Source organism: Bombina bombina, chromosome 4 (assembly GCF_027579735.1).
Source record: "Bombina bombina isolate aBomBom1 chromosome 4, aBomBom1.pri, whole genome shotgun sequence".
Lineage (NCBI taxonomy): Eukaryota > Metazoa > Chordata > Amphibia > Anura > Bombinatoridae > Bombina > Bombina bombina.
Window position 1 is genome coordinate 465,781,186 of NC_069502.1, and position 19,755 is coordinate 465,800,940.

Here is a 19,755-nt window from a genome sequence, read left to right on the forward strand (position 1 = left end):
ATTCATTTGTTCATATTAAAATACATTTTGCTGTAATTCTGTGTACTCCTTTAAGAGTTGTCATAGGTTAGTTTCACATGAGAATGTTGGTGGGTGCAATAAGTGCCAAGGAAAGCAACACATCTATACATTTTCTTAAGACAATGTCTCATATTAAATTGAGACCATGTACACACACACATATATATATCCCCTTATGGATTTGTTTCTGACTTGTTAGTATTTCAACCTTGTGGTTATTGGTTTTGCTAAGTCACTGCTCACTCTCTCAAGACTAAATTCCTGCTATTTTCCTCATAGTCAGAGTATTGACCAATCAAGTGAATCCAACCAAACATTTAAAACCAAATTCAACAAAATAGAGTTCTTTTCAGAACACAAAGGCCTAGATTTGGAGTTTTGTCGGTAACGACCCGCGTAGCTAACGCCGGCTTTTTTCTGGCCGCACCATAAAAATAACTCTGGTATTGAGAGTCCACATAAAGGCTGCGTTAGGCTCCAAAAAAGGAGCGTAGAGCATTTTTAACGCAGCTTCAACTCTCGATACCAGAGTTGCTTACGCAAGCGGCCAGCCTCAAAAACGTGCTCGTGCACGATTCCCCCATAGAAAACAATGGGGCTGTTTGAGCTGAAAAAAACCCTAACACCTGCAAAAAAGCCGCATTCAGCTCCTAACGCAGCCCCATTGTTTGCTATGCGGAAACACTTCCTACGTCTGCACCTAACACTCTAACATGTACCCCGAGTCTAAACACCCCTAACCTTACACTTATTAACCCCTAATCTGCCGCCCCCGCTATCGCTGACCCCTGCATATTATTATTAACCCCTAATCTGCCGCTCCGTAAACCGCCGCTACTTACATTATCCCTATGTACCCCTAATCTGCTGCCCTAACATCGCCGACCCCTATATTATATTTATTAACTCCTAATCTGCCCCCCACAACGTCGCCTCCACCTGCCTACACTTATTAACCCCTAATCTGCCGACCGGACCTGAGCGCTACTATAATAAAGTTATTAACCCCTAATCCGCCTCACTAACCCTATAATAAATAGTATTAACCCCTAATCTGCCCTCCCTAACATCGCCGACACCTAACTTCAATTATTAACCCCTAATCTGCTGACTGGAGCTCACCGCTATTCTAATAAATGTATTAACCCCTAAAGCTAAGTCTAACCCTAACACTAACACCCCCCTAAGTTAAATATAATTTTAATCTAACAAAATAAATTAACTCTTATTAAATAAATTATTCCTATTTAAAGCTAAATACTTACCTGTAAAATAAATCCTAATATAGCTACAATATAAATTATAATTATATTATAGCTATTTTAGGATTAATATTAATTTTACAGGTAACTTTGTATTTATTTTAACCATGTACAATAGCTATTAAATAGTTAAGAACTATTTAATAGCTAAAATAGTTAAAATAATTACAAAATTACCTGTAAAATAAATCCTAACCTACGTTACAATTAAACCTAACACTACACTAGCAATAAATTAATTAAATAAAATACCTATAATTATCTACAATTAAACCTAACACTACACTATCAATAAATAAATTAAATACAAAACCTACAAATAACTACAATTAAATAAACTATCTAAAGTACAAAAAATAAAAAAGAACTAAGTTACAAAAAATAAAAAAATATTTACAAACATAAGAAAAATATTACAACAATTTTAAACTAATTACACCTACTCTAAGCCCCCTAATAAAATAACAAAGCCCCCCAAAATAAAAAAATGCCCTACCCTATTCTAAATTACTAAAGTTCAAAGCTCTTTTACCTTACCAGCCCTGAACAGGGCCCTTTGCGGGGCATGCCCCAAGAAGTTCAGCTCTTTTGCCTGTAAAAAAAAACATACAATAACCCCCCCAACATTGCAACCCACCACCCACATACCCCTAATCTAACCCAAACCCCCCTTAAATAAACCTAACACTAAGCCCCTGAAGATCTTCCTACCTTATCTTCACCATACCAGGTTCACAGATCGATCCAGAAGAGCTCCTCCGATGTCCTGATCCAAGCCCAAGTGGGGGGCTGAAGAGGTCCATGATCCGGCTGAAGTCTTCATCCAAGCGGGGCAGAAGAGGTCTTCCATCCGATTGAAGTCTTCATCCAAGCGGGATCTTCTATGGTCATCCATCCGGAGCGGAGCGGCAGGATCCTGAAGACCTCCGACGCGGAACATCCATCCTGGCCGACGACTGAACGACGAATGACGGTTCCTTTAAATGACGTCATCCAAGATGGCGTCCCTCGAATTCCGATTGGCTGATAGGATTCTATCAGCCAATCGGAATTAAGGTAGGAATATTCTGATTGGCTGATGGAATCAGCCAATCAGAATCAAGTTCAATCCGATTGGCTGATCCAATCAGCCAATCAGATTGAGCTCGCATTCTATTGGCTGTTCCGATCAGCCAATAGAATGCAAGCTCAATCTGATTGGCTGATTGGATCAGCCAATCGGATTGAACTTGATTCTGATTGGCTGATTCCATCAGCCAATCAGAATATTCCTACCTTAATTCCGATTGGCTGATAGAATCCTATCAGCCAATCGGAATTCGAGGGACGCCATCTTGGATGACGTCCCTTAAAGGAACCGTCATTCTTCAGTTGGACGTCGCCGGAAGAAGATGGGTCCGCGGTGGAGGTCTTCAGGATGGAGCCGGTCGTCATCGGATGAAGATAGAAGATGCCGCTTGGATCAAGATGGTTGCCGGTCCGGATCGCCTCTTCTTCCCGGATAGGATGAAGACTTTGGAGCCTCTTCTGGACCTCTTCAGCCACCGGATGATGGATCGCCAGCCCCCGCTTGGGTTGGATGAAGATTTTGGAGCCAGGACGGATCGGTGATACCTGGTGAGGTGAAGACAAGGTAGGATGATCTTCAGGGGCTTAGTGTTAGGTTTATTTCCGGGGGGTTTGGGTTAGATTCGGGGTATGTGGGTGGTGGGTTGTAACGTTGGGGGGGGGTATTGTATGTTTTTTTTTACAGGCAAAAGAGCTGAACTTCTTGGGGCATGCCCCGCAAAGGGCCCTGTTCAGGGCTGGTAAGGTAAAAGAGCTTTGAACTTTAGTAATTTAGAATAGGGTAGGGCATTTTTTTATTTTGGGGGTCTTTGTTATTTTATTAGGGGGCTTAGAGTAGGTGTAATTAGTTTAAAATTGTTGTAATATTTTTCTTATGTTTGTAAATATTTTTTTATTTGTTGTAACTTAGTTCTTTTTTATTTTTTGTACTTTAGTTAGTTTATTTCATTGTAGTTATTTGTAGGAATTGTATTTAATTTATTTATTGATAGTGTAGTGTTAGGTTTAATTGTAGGTAATTGTAGGTATTTTATTTAATTAATTTAATGATAGTATAGTGTTAGGTTTAATTGTAACTTAGGTTAGGATTTATTTTACAGGTAATTTTGTAATTATTTTAACTAGGTAACTATTAAATAGTTCTTAACTATTTAATAGCTATTGTACATGGTTAAAATAATTACAAAGTTGCCTGTAAAATAAATATTAATCCTAAAATAGCTATAATATAATTATAATTTATATTGTAGCTATATTAGGATTTATTTTACAGGTAAGTATTTAGCTTTAAATAGGAATCATTTATTTAATAAGAGATAATTAATTTCGTTAGATGTAAATTATATTTAACTTAGGGGGGTGTTAGTGTTAGGGTTAGACTTAGCTTTAGGGGTTAATACATTTATTAGAATAGCGGTGAGCTCCAGTCGGCAGATTAGGGGTTAATAATTGAAGTTAGGTGTCGGCGATGTTAGGGAGGGCAGATTAGGGGTTAATACTATTTATTATAGGGTTAGTGAGGCGGATTAGGGGTTAATAACTTTATTATAGTAGCGGTGCGGTCCGCTCGGCAGATTAGGGGTTAATAAGTGTAGGCAGGTGGAGGCGACGTTGAGGGGGGCAGATTAGGGGTTAATAAATATAATATAGGGGTCGGCGGTGTTAGGGGCAGCAGATTAGGGGTACATAAGGATAACGTAGGTGGCGGTCGGCAGATTAGGGGTTAAAAAAATTTAATAGAGTGTCGGCGATGTGGGGGGACTTCGGTTTAGGGGTACATAGGTAGTTTATGGGTGTTAGTGTACTTTAGAGCACAGTAGTTAAGAGCTTTATAAACCGGCGTTAGCCCAGAAAGCTCTTAACTACTGACTTTTTTCCTGCGGCTGGAGTTTTGTCGTTAGATGTCTAACGCTCACTTCAGAAACTACTCTAAATACCGGAGTTAGAAAGATCCCATTGAAAAGATAAGATACGCAATTGACGTAAGGGGATCTGCGGTATGGAAAAGTCGCGGCTGAAAAGTGAGCGTTAGACCCTATTTTGAGTGACTCCAAATACCGGAGGTAGCCTAAAACCAGCGTTAGGAGCCTCTAACACTGGTTTTCACGGCTAACGCCAAACTCCAAATCTAGGCCTAAGGAAACTACATGATATTGATCTGTTATGGATAATCACACACAAACATGTATAAAAATGGGGAAACACAAAGTGCAATATGCATACAATATGCATACAAAATTGGTATGAATTTTAATTCTTAAGCAAATAAGGATAAATATCAAATTCTAAAAAGGACTATTAGATTATTACTAAAAAACTGAGCTAAAAACCTTATCTGAGGATGTGAACAGCATTCCCCTTTATGCCTGAGGTTAGAAGCATGGCAGGATATACATGAGCTTTTCCAGATGGCAGTTAGTTTAAAATGAGAAAAGAAAACTGGACACAGTGGAGTATTGTGTGTTTTACATATCTACTAAAAGAAACATATGTATATTAAAAACTTCAAAAGAGGTATTAACAATTAAAATCACCAAATCTGCAAGTGAAAATCTGAATTTACAGTCAGCCTTTTTGTAATGGAGAAAGCATAATCTTATTGCAAATGCCCGCTAGATTTGGTGTTTATTTTTCTGCTAGTACCAGGACTCAAGCACCATCTCTCCACAGGGACTCTCAGTGAAAATGCTGCAGCCTAAAAAAAAAATGGAATCCTGAGATAACCTTCACATTACTGTAGCACCTACCCAGTGATGTGTGGATTTCAACAAAGGTAATACCACAAACCCTGACTGAAGTCTTAAAAAGGGTATATATTGCAATAACATCTTCACAATGCATTTGGACCCAAGCAAGACATCATTCTAGAGACTAGCAAACCATCACTGACCTGCAAGTGCATGGCTTACTAACGGTAAAGGATGTCCCCTTATGCAGGTTTGAAGAACGGATGTGCGAACACAGGAACGCTTTGGCCCTATGGCCACACAGAGAACCAACTCTTACCACAGTCTTAAATAGCTACATATTTTTGTTTTTGTGAGATAAGATAAACCAGCGTCATCTATCACTAACTCCCCTAACCAATTGTGAGAGAGCTCAGTTTACTTCCAAAAAAAAGCTGCCTACACAACCATAATACACTACCAATTCAGATCCAGTAACCATAACCGCCACTGCTCAGTGTGAGAAGAGATGGCTATAGCATTGGGTTACTTAGAATGTTTCAGATCACCCATAAAACAATCAGGAATGTCTGCATGGTTTTTACTTAGTATCATTATCTACTGCCCAAGACTTAAAGGGACAGTAAACACTTTGAGATTGTAATATAACATTTACATAGTTAAACAACTTTGCTTTATACGCTCATTATTTATTTTGTCCATTATTTTGTAATTTAAAGTGATGGTAAACTGTAACATTTTTATTTACTGTACCTTAGTAATCATAAAGTAAAAGATGGGGACTTTAATTCATGGAAAGGTTTGGAAATGCTTACTTTATTTTAATAATTACACTTTCATGTCTTCATATATTCCGCCACTACTCCGCCCGTAACCGACACTCTATTTCTTACTTCAGTGACGATTCAGTCTGTAGCCAATTGTATTGCACCCCCTTTGGCGTCCAAAGCCAGAGGTGTTATTAGTTACTTGCTAGACGCCAAAAGGGGCGCAATACAATTGGCTACAGACTACAGAGAGGGTTATTACATCAGGGTGGGGGGGACTGAGGTTTTAAAATACTCCATGAAAACACAGCAAAAATAAATATATAAAAAAATATTCTACAAGTATGTGAAGGAAACAGAAGTGTAGAAGTATATGCAGCAAGCATACTGGATGAGCAGAGAAGGGAAATCATTGGCTCTGTCCTAAACAATGACCACTCTTGAGGAGGTTTAGGCTTTCGTCCAGCCCATTTAAAAGGACATATTTCTGTTGATCAGTTACTAGAAAGAGAGGAAAAAAAACAACTAGTTTTTTAAAAAGGTCATAGTAATCCAAAAATAAAATGCTCTAGTTTGAGAGTGCATGTTATTTTTGCACTAGTGTCCCATGCTGTGTTTAATCCATAAACACACAATAGCTAAAGCACCCTTAAGATTTGCAACAAATTGTAGCTCCTCAGCAGCTGGACACAGCCAGTGAGCCAGTTAGAGACGGCATACACACATAACCACCATTCACTGGCTGTCTCCTGGCCAATGTCATGCAGCTCAGAGCAGGACTATGTGGAAGTTAAACACATAGCATGGGACAGTGGTGCAAAAATAATATTTTATTATAACAGCTGGAATTTTAAAAAAAAAACATTTATTTGCAATAGAATGGCCCTTTTGAAAAGAAAGAAGCCTGTTTTTCATCAACTAAGTGGTGCTTGAGATATTTACTAGTTCAGGAGATAAGAGTTTCTTCCAAACAAAAACTGGAGTATTTCTCTTACATCGTAATGCTGTTGAGAACCTATTGCAAATGCTGGTATAAATTAGATCCACTGTCATGCAAACACACAGCAGCTAGGTTATAATGAGAAAGATACAGAAGCCGGCAATAATTCAGTTTACTCCAATCTTATAGACACATCATTGCTGCTCTAGTCCATCCGTGACTTTATTCTTACAATATCCTGAATATTTGAAGAAATAGTTTTATGAATATTAGTTATTGTAAAACTAGCCAAGAGTATGGGGAATTTAGAAAATTTTGAAGCATAATTAAAGGGACAGTCAAGTTAAAATTAGATTTATCTTATATCTATAAAGTTGCTGTAGATCGTATGTTACAAATATATCCCAGTTTTTACAGATATTCCATTTGCGCAGTGCGCCTATTGTACTGTGTGAAAAAGTTCCCCAACAGTACAATAGGCGCACAGCGCAAATGGAATATCTGTAAAAACTGGGATATATTTGTAACATACGATCTACAGCAACTTTATAGATATAAGATAAATCTAATTTTAACTTGACTGTCCCTTTAATTATGCTTCAAAATTTTTCTAAAATTCCCCATACTCTTGGCTAGTTTACAATAACTAATATTCATCAAAACTATTTCCTTCAATTATTCAGGATATTGCTAAGAATAAAGTCACGATGACTAGCGCAGCAATGATGTGTCTATCAAGATTGGAGTAAACTGATATTATGCCGGCTTCTGTATCTTTTCATTATAACCTAGCTGCTGTGATGTTTGCATGAAGTGGATCTAATTTATACCAGCATTTGCAATAGGTTCTAACAGCATTACGATGTAAGAGAAATACTCCAGTTTTTGTTTGAAGAAACTCTTATCTCCTGAACCTAGTAAATATCTCAAGCACCACTTAGTTGATGAAAAACAGGCTCTTTCTTTTCAAAAGGGCCATTCTATTGCAAATAAATGTTTTTTTTTAAAATTCCAGCTGTTATATTAAAATATTATTTTTGCACACATGTCCCATGCTATTTGTTTAACTTCCACATAGTCCTGCTCTGAGCTGCATGACATTGGCCAGGAGACAGCCAGTGAATGGTGGTTATGTGTGTATGCCGTCTCTAACTGGCTCACCTGGCTGTGTCCAGCTGCTGAGGAGCTACAATTTGTTGCAAATCTTAAGGGTGCTTTAGCTATTGTGTGTTTATGATTAAACACAGCATGGGACACTAGTGCAAAAATAACATGCACTCTCAAACTAGAGCATTTTATTTTTGGATTACTATGACCTTTTAAAAAAACTAGTTGTTTTTTTTCCTCTCTTTCTAGTAACTGATCAACAGAAATATGTCCTTTTAAATGGGCTGGACGAAAGCCTAAACCTCCTCAAGAGTGGTCATTGTTTAGGACAGAGCCAATGATTTCCCTTCTCTGCTCATCCAGTATGCTTGCTGCATATACTTCTACACTTCTGTTTCCTTCACATACTTGTAGAATATTTTTTTATATATTTATTTTTGCTGTGTTTTCATGGAGTATTTTAAAAACCTCAGTCCCCCCCACCCTGATGTAATAACCCTCTCTGTAGTCTGTAGCCAATTGTATTGCGCCCCTTTTGGCGTCTAGCAAGTAACTAATAACACCTCTGGCTTTGGACGCCAAAGGGGGTGCAATACAATTGGCTACAGACTGAATCGTCACTGAAGTAAGAAATAGAGTGTCGGTTACGGGCGGAGTAGTGGCGGAATATATGAAGACATGAAAGTGTAATTATTAAAATAAAGTAAGCATTTCCAAACCTTTCCATGAATTAAAGTCCCCATCTTTTACTTTATGATTACTAAGGTACAGTAAATAAAAATGTTACAGTTTACCATCACTTTAAATTACAAAATAATGGACAAAATAAATAATGAGCGTATAAAGCAAAGTTGTTTAACTATGTAAATGTTATATTACAATCTCAAAGTGTTTACTGTCCCTTTAAGTCTTGGCAGTAGATAATGATACTAAGTAAAAACCATGCAGACATTCCTGATTGTTTTATGGGTGATCTGAAACTTCTAAGTAACCCAATGCTATAGCCATCTCTTCTCACACTGAGCAGTGGCGGTTATGGTTACTGGATCTGAATTGGTAGTGTATTATGGTTGTGTAGGCAGCTTTTTTTTTGGAAGTAAACTGAGCTCTCTCACAATTGGTTAGGGAGTTAGTGATAGATGACGCTGGTTTATCTTATCTCACAAAAACAAAAATATGTAGCTATTTAAGACTGTGGTAAGAGTTGGTTCTCTGTGTGGCCATAGGGCCAAAGCGTTCCTGTGTTCGCACATCCGTTCGTCAAACCTGCATAAGGGGACATCCTTTACCGTTAGTAAGCCATGCACTTGCAGGTCAGTGATGGTTTGCTAGTCTCTAGAATGATGTCTTGCTTGGGTCCAAATGCATTGTGAAGATGTTATTGCAATAATATACCCTTTTTAAGACTTCAGTCAGGGTTTGTGGTATTACCTTTGTTGAAATCCACACATCACTGGGTAGGTGCTACAGTATGTGAAGGTTATCTCAGGATTCCATTTTTTTTTTTAGGCTGCAGCATTTTCACTGAGAGTCCCTGTGGAGAGGATGGTGCTTGAGTCCTGGTACTAGCAGAAAAATAAACACCAAATCTAGCGGGCATTTGCAATAAGATTATGCTTTTCTCCATTACAAAAAGGCTGACTGTAAATTCAGATTTTCACTTGCAGATTTGGTGATTTTAATTGTTAATACCTCTTTTGAAGTTTTTAATATACATATGTTTCTTTTAGTAGATATGTAAAACACACAATACTCCACTGAGTCCAGTTTTCTTTTCTCATTTTAAACTAACTGCCATCTGGAAAAGCTCATGTATATCCTGCCATGCTTCTAACCTCAGGCATAAAGGGGAATGCTGTTCACATCCTCAGATAAGGTTTTTAGCTCAGTTTTTATAGTAATAATCTAATAGTCCTTTTTAGAATTTGATATTTATCCTTATTTGCTTAAGAATTAAAATTCATACCAATTTTGTATGCATATTGTATGCATATTGCACTTTGTGTTTCCCCATTTTTATACATGTTTGTGTGTGATTATCCATAACAGATCAATATCATGTAGTTTCCTTAGGCCTAGATTTGGAGTTTGGCGTTAGCCGTGAAAACCAGTGTTAGAGGCTCCTAACGCTGGTTTTTAGGCTACCTCCGGTATTTGGAGTCACTCAAATAGGGTCTAACGCTCACTTTTCAGCCGCGACTTTTCCATACCGCAGATCCCCTTACGTCAATTGCGTATCTTATCTTTTCAATGGGATCTTTCTAACTCCGGTATTTAGAGTAGTTTCTGAAGTGAGCGTTTAGACATCTAACGACAAAACTCCAAGCCGCAGGAAAAAAAGTCAGTAGTTAAGAGCTTTCTGGGCTAACGCCGGTTTATAAAGCTCTTAACTACTGTGCTCTAAAGTACACTAACACCCATAAACTACCTATGTACCCCTAAACCGAAGTCCCCCCACATCGCCGACACTCTATTAAATTTTTTTAACCCCTAATCTGCCGACCGCCACCTACGTTATCCTTATGTACCCCTAATCTGCTGCCCCTAACACCGCCGACCCTATATTATATTTATTAATCCCTAATCTGCCCCCCTCAACGTCGCCTCCACCTGCCTACACTTATTAACCCCTAATCTGCCGAGCGGACCGCACCGCTACTATAATAAAGTTATTAACCCCCTAATCCGCCTCACTAACCTAAATAAATAGTATTAACCCCTAATCTGCCCTCCCTAACATCGCCGACACCTAACTTCAATTATTAACCCCTAATCTGCCGACTGGAGCTCACCGCTATTCTAATAAATGTATTAACCCCTAAAGCTAAGTCTAACCCTAACACTAACACCCCCCCTAAGTTAAATATAATTTACATCTAACGAATTTAATTATCTCTTATTAAATAAATGATTCCTATTTAAAGCTAAATACTTACCTGTAAAATAAATCCTAATATAGCTACAATATAAATTATAATTATATTATAGCTATTTTAGGATTAATATTTATTTTACAGGCAACTTTGTAATTATTTTAACCATGTACAATAGCTATTAAATAGTTTAAGAAACTATTTAATAGTTACCTAGTTAAAATAATTACAAAATTACCTGTAAAATAAATCCTAACCTAAGTTACAATTAAACCTAACACTTATACTATCATTAAATTAATTAAATAAAATACCTACAATTACCTACAATTAAACCTAACACTACACTATCAATAAATAAATTAAATACAATTCCTACAAATAACTACAATGAAATAAACTAACTAAAGTACAAAAATAAAAAAGAACTAAGTTACAACAAATAAAAAAATATTTACAAACATAAGAAAAATATTACAACAATTTTAAAATAATTACACCTACTCTAAGCCCCCTAATAAAATAACAAAGACCCCCAAAATAAAAAAATGCCCTACCCTATTCTAAATTACTAAAGTTCAAAGCTCTTTTACCTTACCAGCCTGAACAGGGCCCTTTGCGGGGCATGCCCCAAGAAGTTCAGCTCTTTTGCCTGTAAAAAAAAACATACAATACCCCCCCCCAACGTTACAACCCACCACCACATACCCTAATCTAACCCAAACCCCCCTTAAATAAACCTAACACTAAGCCCCTGAGATCATCCTACCTAGTCTTCACCTCACAGGTTATCACCGATCGTCCTGGCTCCAAAATCTTCATCCAACCCAAGCGGGGGCTGGCGATCCATCATCGGTGGATGAAGAGGTCAGAAGAGGCTCCAACGTCTTCATCCTATCGGGAAGAAGAGGCGATCGGACGGCAACCCATCTTGATCCCAAGCGGCATCTTCTATCTTCATCGATGACGACCGGCTCCATCCTGAAGACCTCCACCGCGGACCCATCTTCCTTCGGCGACGTCCAACTGAAGAATGACGGTTCCCTTTAAGGGACGTCATCCAAGATGGCGTCCCTCGAATTCGATTGGCTGATAGGATTCTATCAGCCAATCGGAATTTAAGGTAGGAATATTCTGATTGGCTGATGGAATCAGCCAATCAGAATCAGTTCAATCCGATTGGCATGATCCAATCAGCCAATCAGATTGAGATTGCATTCTATTGGCTGATCGGAAACAGCCAATAGAATGCGAGCTCAATCTGATGGCTGATTGGATCAGCCAATCGGATTTGAACTTGATTCTGATTGGCTGATTCCATCAGCCAATCAGAATATTCCCTACCTTAATTCGATTGGCTGATAGAATCCTATCAGCCAATCGGAATTCGAGGGACGCCATCTTGGATGACGTCATTTAAAGGAACCGTCATTCGTCGTTCAGTCGTCGGCCAGGATGGATGTTCCGCGTCGGAGGTCTTCAGGATCCCCTGCCGCTCCGCTCCGGATGGAATGACCATAGAAGATCCCGCTTGGATGAAGACTTCAATCGGATGGAAGACCTCTTCTGCCCCGCTTGGATGAAGACTTCTGCGGATCATGGACCTCTTCAGCCCCCCACTTTGGGCTTGGATCAGGACATCGGAGGAGCTCTTCTGGATCGATCTGTGAACCTGGTATGGTGAAGATAAGGTAGGAAGATCTTCAGGGGCTTAGTGTTAGGTTTATTTAAGGGGGGTTTGGGTTAGATTAGGGGTATGTGGGTGGTGGGTTGCAATGTTGGGGGGGTTATTGTATGTTTTTTTTTACAGGCAAAAGAGCTGAACTTCTTGGGGCATGCCCCGCAAAGGGCCCTGTTCAGGGCTGGTAAGGTAAAAGAGCTTTGAACTTTAGTAATTTAGAATAGGGTAGGGCATTTTTTTATTTTGGGGGGCTTTGTTATTTTATTAGGGGGCTTAGAGTAGGTGTAATTAGTTTAAAATTGTTGTAATATTTTTCTTATGTTTGTAAATATTTTTTTATTTTTTGTAACTTAGTTCTTTTTTATTTTTTGTACTTTAGCTAGTTTATTTAATTGTAGTTATTTGTAGGTTTTGTATTTAATTTATTTATTGATAGTGTAGTGTTAGGTTTAATTGTAGATAATTATAGGTATTTTATTTAATTAATTTATTGCTAGTGTAGTGTTAGGTTTAATTGTAACTTAGGTTAGGATTTATTTTACAGGTAATTTTGTAATTATTTTAACTATTTTAGCTATTAAATAGTTAAGAACTATTTAATAGCTAAAATAGTTAAAATAATTACAAAATTACCTGTAAAATAAATCCTAACCTAAGTTACAATTAAACCTAACACTACACTAGCAATAAATTAATTAAATAAAATACCTATAATTATCTACAATTAAACCTAACACTACACTATCAATAAATAAATTAAATACAAAACCTACAAATAACTACAATTAAATAAACTATCTAAAGTACAAAAAATAAAAAAGAACTAAGTTACAAAAAATAAAAAAATATTTACAAACATAAGAAAAATATTACAACAATTTTAAACTAATTACACCTACTCTAAGCCCCCTAATAAAATAACAAAGCCCCCCAAAATAAAAAAATGCCCTACCCTATTCTAAATTACTAAAGTTCAAAGCTCTTTTACCTTACCAGCCCTGAACAGGGCCCTTTGCGGGGCATGCCCCAAGAAGTTCAGCTCTTTTGCCTGTAAAAAAAAACATACAATAACCCCCCCAACATTGCAACCCACCACCCACATACCCCTAATCTAACCCAAACCCCCCTTAAATAAACCTAACACTAAGCCCCTGAAGATCTTCCTACCTTATCTTCACCATACCAGGTTCACAGATCGATCCAGAAGAGCTCCTCCGATGTCCTGATCCAAGCCCAAGTGGGGGGCTGAAGAGGTCCATGATCCGGCTGAAGTCTTCATCCAAGCGGGGCAGAAGAGGTCTTCCATCCGATTGAAGTCTTCATCCAAGCGGGATCTTCTATGGTCATCCATCCGGAGCGGAGCGGCAGGATCCTGAAGACCTCCGACGCGGAACATCCATCCTGGCCGACGACTGAACGACGAATGACGGTTCCTTTAAATGACGTCATCCAAGATGGCGTCCCTCGAATTCCGATTGGCTGATAGGATTCTATCAGCCAATCGGAATTAAGGTAGGAATATTCTGATTGGCTGATGGAATCAGCCAATCAGAATCAAGTTCAATCCGATTGGCTGATCCAATCAGCCAATCAGATTGAGCTCGCATTCTATTGGCTGTTCCGATCAGCCAATAGAATGCAAGCTCAATCTGATTGGCTGATTGGATCAGCCAATCGGATTGAACTTGATTCTGATTGGCTGATTCCATCAGCCAATCAGAATATTCCTACCTTAATTCCGATTGGCTGATAGAATCCTATCAGCCAATCGGAATTCGAGGGACGCCATCTTGGATGACGTCCCTTAAAGGAACCGTCATTCTTCAGTTGGACGTCGCCGGAAGAAGATGGGTCCGCGGTGGAGGTCTTCAGGATGGAGCCGGTCGTCATCGGATGAAGATAGAAGATGCCGCTTGGATCAAGATGGTTGCCGGTCCGGATCGCCTCTTCTTCCCGGATAGGATGAAGACTTTGGAGCCTCTTCTGGACCTCTTCAGCCACCGGATGATGGATCGCCAGCCCCCGCTTGGGTTGGATGAAGATTTTGGAGCCAGGACGGATCGGTGATACCTGGTGAGGTGAAGACAAGGTAGGATGATCTTCAGGGGCTTAGTGTTAGGTTTATTTAAGGGGGGTTTGGGTTAGATTAGGGGTATGTGGGTGGTGGGTTGTAACGTTGGGGGGGGGTATTGTATGTTTTTTTTTACAGGCAAAAGAGCTGAACTTCTTGGGGCATGCCCCGCAAAGGGCCCTGTTCAGGGCTGGTAAGGTAAAAGAGCTTTGAACTTTAGTAATTTAGAATAGGGTAGGGCATTTTTTTATTTTGGGGGTCTTTGTTATTTTATTAGGGGGCTTAGAGTAGGTGTAATTAGTTTAAAATTGTTGTAATATTTTTCTTATGTTTGTAAATATTTTTTTATTTGTTGTAACTTAGTTCTTTTTTATTTTTTGTACTTTAGTTAGTTTATTTCATTGTAGTTATTTGTAGGAATTGTATTTAATTTATTTATTGATAGTGTAGTGTTAGGTTTAATTGTAGGTAATTGTAGGTATTTTATTTAATTAATTTAATGATAGTATAGTGTTAGGTTTAATTGTAACTTAGGTTAGGATTTATTTTACAGGTAATTTTGTAATTATTTTAACTAGGTAACTATTAAATAGTTCTTAACTATTTAATAGCTATTGTACATGGTTAAAATAATTACAAAGTTGCCTGTAAAATAAATATTAATCCTAAAATAGCTATAATATAATTATAATTTATATTGTAGCTATATTAGGATTTATTTTACAGGTAAGTATTTAGCTTTAAATAGGAATCATTTATTTAATAAGAGATAATTAATTTCGTTAGATGTAAATTATATTTAACTTAGGGGGGTGTTAGTGTTAGGGTTAGACTTAGCTTTAGGGGTTAATACATTTATTAGAATAGCGGTGAGCTCCAGTCGGCAGATTAGGGGTTAATAATTGAAGTTAGGTGTCGGCGATGTTAGGGAGGGCAGATTAGGGGTTAATACTATTTATTATAGGGTTAGTGAGGCGGATTAGGGGTTAATAACTTTATTATAGTAGCGGTGCGGTCCGCTCGGCAGATTAGGGGTTAATAAGTGTAGGCAGGTGGAGGCGACGTTGAGGGGGGCAGATTAGGGGTTAATAAATATAATATAGGGGTCGGCGGTGTTAGGGGCAGCAGATTAGGGGTACATAAGGATAACGTAGGTGGCGGTCGGCAGATTAGGGGTTAAAAAAATTTAATAGAGTGTCGGCGATGTGGGGGGACTTCGGTTTAGGGGTACATAGGTAGTTTATGGGTGTTAGTGTACTTTAGAGCACAGTAGTTAAGAGCTTTATAAACCGGCGTTAGCCCAGAAAGCTCTTAACTACTGACTTTTTTCCTGCGGCTGGAGTTTTGTCGTTAGATGTCTAACGCTCACTTCAGAAACTACTCTAAATACCGGAGTTAGAAAGATCCCATTGAAAAGATAAGATACGCAATTGACGTAAGGGGATCTGCGGTATGGAAAAGTCGCGGCTGAAAAGTGAGCGTTAGACCCTATTTTGAGTGACTCCAAATACCGGAGGTAGCCTAAAACCAGCGTTAGGAGCCTCTAACACTGGTTTTCACGGCTAACGCCAAACTCCAAATCTAGGCCTAAGGAAACTACATGATATTGATCTGTTATGGATAATCACACACAAACATGTATAAAAATGGGGAAACACAAAGTGCAATATGCATACAATATGCATACAAAATTGGTATGAATTTTAATTCTTAAGCAAATAAGGATAAATATCAAATTCTAAAAAGGACTATTAGATTATTACTAAAAAACTGAGCTAAAAACCTTATCTGAGGATGTGAACAGCATTCCCCTTTATGCCTGAGGTTAGAAGCATGGCAGGATATACATGAGCTTTTCCAGATGGCAGTTAGTTTAAAATGAGAAAAGAAAACTGGACACAGTGGAGTATTGTGTGTTTTACATATCTACTAAAAGAAACATATGTATATTAAAAACTTCAAAAGAGGTATTAACAATTAAAATCACCAAATCTGCAAGTGAAAATCTGAATTTACAGTCAGCCTTTTTGTAATGGAGAAAGCATAATCTTATTGCAAATGCCCGCTAGATTTGGTGTTTATTTTTCTGCTAGTACCAGGACTCAAGCACCATCTCTCCACAGGGACTCTCAGTGAAAATGCTGCAGCCTAAAAAAAAAATGGAATCCTGAGATAACCTTCACATTACTGTAGCACCTACCCAGTGATGTGTGGATTTCAACAAAGGTAATACCACAAACCCTGACTGAAGTCTTAAAAAGGGTATATATTGCAATAACATCTTCACAATGCATTTGGACCCAAGCAAGACATCATTCTAGAGACTAGCAAACCATCACTGACCTGCAAGTGCATGGCTTACTAACGGTAAAGGATGTCCCCTTATGCAGGTTTGAAGAACGGATGTGCGAACACAGGAACGCTTTGGCCCTATGGCCACACAGAGAACCAACTCTTACCACAGTCTTAAATAGCTACATATTTTTGTTTTTGTGAGATAAGATAAACCAGCGTCATCTATCACTAACTCCCCTAACCAATTGTGAGAGAGCTCAGTTTACTTCCAAAAAAAAGCTGCCTACACAACCATAATACACTACCAATTCAGATCCAGTAACCATAACCGCCACTGCTCAGTGTGAGAAGAGATGGCTATAGCATTGGGTTACTTAGAATGTTTCAGATCACCCATAAAACAATCAGGAATGTCTGCATGGTTTTTACTTAGTATCATTATCTACTGCCCAAGACTTAAAGGGACAGTAAACACTTTGAGATTGTAATATAACATTTACATAGTTAAACAACTTTGCTTTATACGCTCATTATTTATTTTGTCCATTATTTTGTAATTTAAAGTGATGGTAAACTGTAACATTTTTATTTACTGTACCTTAGTAATCATAAAGTAAAAGATGGGGACTTTAATTCATGGAAAGGTTTGGAAATGCTTACTTTATTTTAATAATTACACTTTCATGTCTTCATATATTCCGCCACTACTCCGCCCGTAACCGACACTCTATTTCTTACTTCAGTGACGATTCAGTCTGTAGCCAATTGTATTGCACCCCCTTTGGCGTCCAAAGCCAGAGGTGTTATTAGTTACTTGCTAGACGCCAAAAGGGGCGCAATACAATTGGCTACAGACTACAGAGAGGGTTATTACATCAGGGTGGGGGGGACTGAGGTTTTAAAATACTCCATGAAAACACAGCAAAAATAAATATATAAAAAAATATTCTACAAGTATGTGAAGGAAACAGAAGTGTAGAAGTATATGCAGCAAGCATACTGGATGAGCAGAGAAGGGAAATCATTGGCTCTGTCCTAAACAATGACCACTCTTGAGGAGGTTTAGGCTTTCGTCCAGCCCATTTAAAAGGACATATTTCTGTTGATCAGTTACTAGAAAGAGAGGAAAAAAAACAACTAGTTTTTTAAAAAGGTCATAGTAATCCAAAAATAAAATGCTCTAGTTTGAGAGTGCATGTTATTTTTGCACTAGTGTCCCATGCTGTGTTTAATCCATAAACACACAATAGCTAAAGCACCCTTAAGATTTGCAACAAATTGTAGCTCCTCAGCAGCTGGACACAGCCAGTGAGCCAGTTAGAGACGGCATACACACATAACCACCATTCACTGGCTGTCTCCTGGCCAATGTCATGCAGCTCAGAGCAGGACTATGTGGAAGTTAAACACATAGCATGGGACAGTGGTGCAAAAATAATATTTTATTATAACAGCTGGAATTTTAAAAAAAAACATTTATTTGCAATAGAATGGCCCTTTTGAAAAGAAAGAAGCCTGTTTTTCATCAACTAAGTGGTGCTTGAGATATTTACTAGTTCAGGAGATAAGAGTTTCTTCCAAACAAAAACTGGAGTATTTCTCTTACATCGTAATGCTGTTGAGAACCTATTGCAAATGCTGGTATAAATTAGATCCACTGTCATGCAAACACACAGCAGCTAGGTTATAATGAGAAAGATACAGAAGCCGGCAATAATTCAGTTTACTCCAATCTTATAGACACATCATTGCTGCTCTAGTCCATCCGTGACTTTATTCTTACAATATCCTGAATATTTGAAGAAATAGTTTTATGAATATTAGTTATTGTAAAACTAGCCAAGAGTATGGGGAATTTAGAAAATTTTGAAGCATAATTAAAGGGACAGTCAAGTTAAAATTAGATTTATCTTATATCTATAAAGTTGCTGTAGATCGTATGTTACAAATATATCCCAGTTTTTACAGATATTCCATTTGCGCAGTGCGCCTATTGTACTGTGTGAAAAAGTTCCCCAACAGTACAATAGGCGCACAGCGCATGCGCGAAATCAGGTTACGAGTAAGTTAGAAAAATTACAGGGAACACAAGAAGATCATGATGTCACGGATGACGAAAAAGTGGCAGAGCCAGACAGACATTCTCAAATGGCCGCGGCGACAAAAGTTAGGGATTTTACTTGCAAACGGAATATATGTAATAACTGGGATATATTTGTAACAAGCGATCTATGACAACTTTATAGATATAATTTAAAACTAATTTTGGGTTGACTGTCCCTTTAATTAAAGAGTTACTTATCTGGAACAGAACTTTCATTCCACAAGTGGGAAGTAATGAAAACAGAATGACTCATTTATGTTAATTAGTTGAAAGAACAAGAATGCAGAAAGTAAACTTAATGTGCATAAGAATGTGGCACACCTTTAATGCTATCTCCTTATGAAATATGTATGGTTGTTAGTTCTACCTCCCATAGAGATTGATGCTAGTACAGTTTTAGGATTTCAATAGTGTTGCAGTTATTTGTAACAGAGATACAACATAGGTGCTGATTGGTATTGCAGACAGCATACCTACATACCTACAAAATAGCGCCTGTGCTTGTACACATGGTATGTAGATGTGGAGCTGATACAATGTTAAACAAGAATTAAAATAGTCTATTAATTAACTTTGTATTACTTTAATGTGCAATAGTGATAAGTTGCCAGAAATTGCATATTCCATTTTAATAGGAAGCACTTTGGTCTATGTAGCAAAAAATTGCCTGGTATGTAATTAACAAATCAGAACAGAGGCAGGGCCCAACTCCAAATGGTTAATTAAATAACCAATCAGAATTATTATGTCCGAAGCTGTCATGCGCAGTAGAGACAGCACAAGGACAAACACACCTGGCCTTACAATCCCGAAAATTTCTGCAGTGCGAGCAGAAGTGAGCGTGGCTGACCATGAAGGGGGCGGGGCCGATTCTGAAGG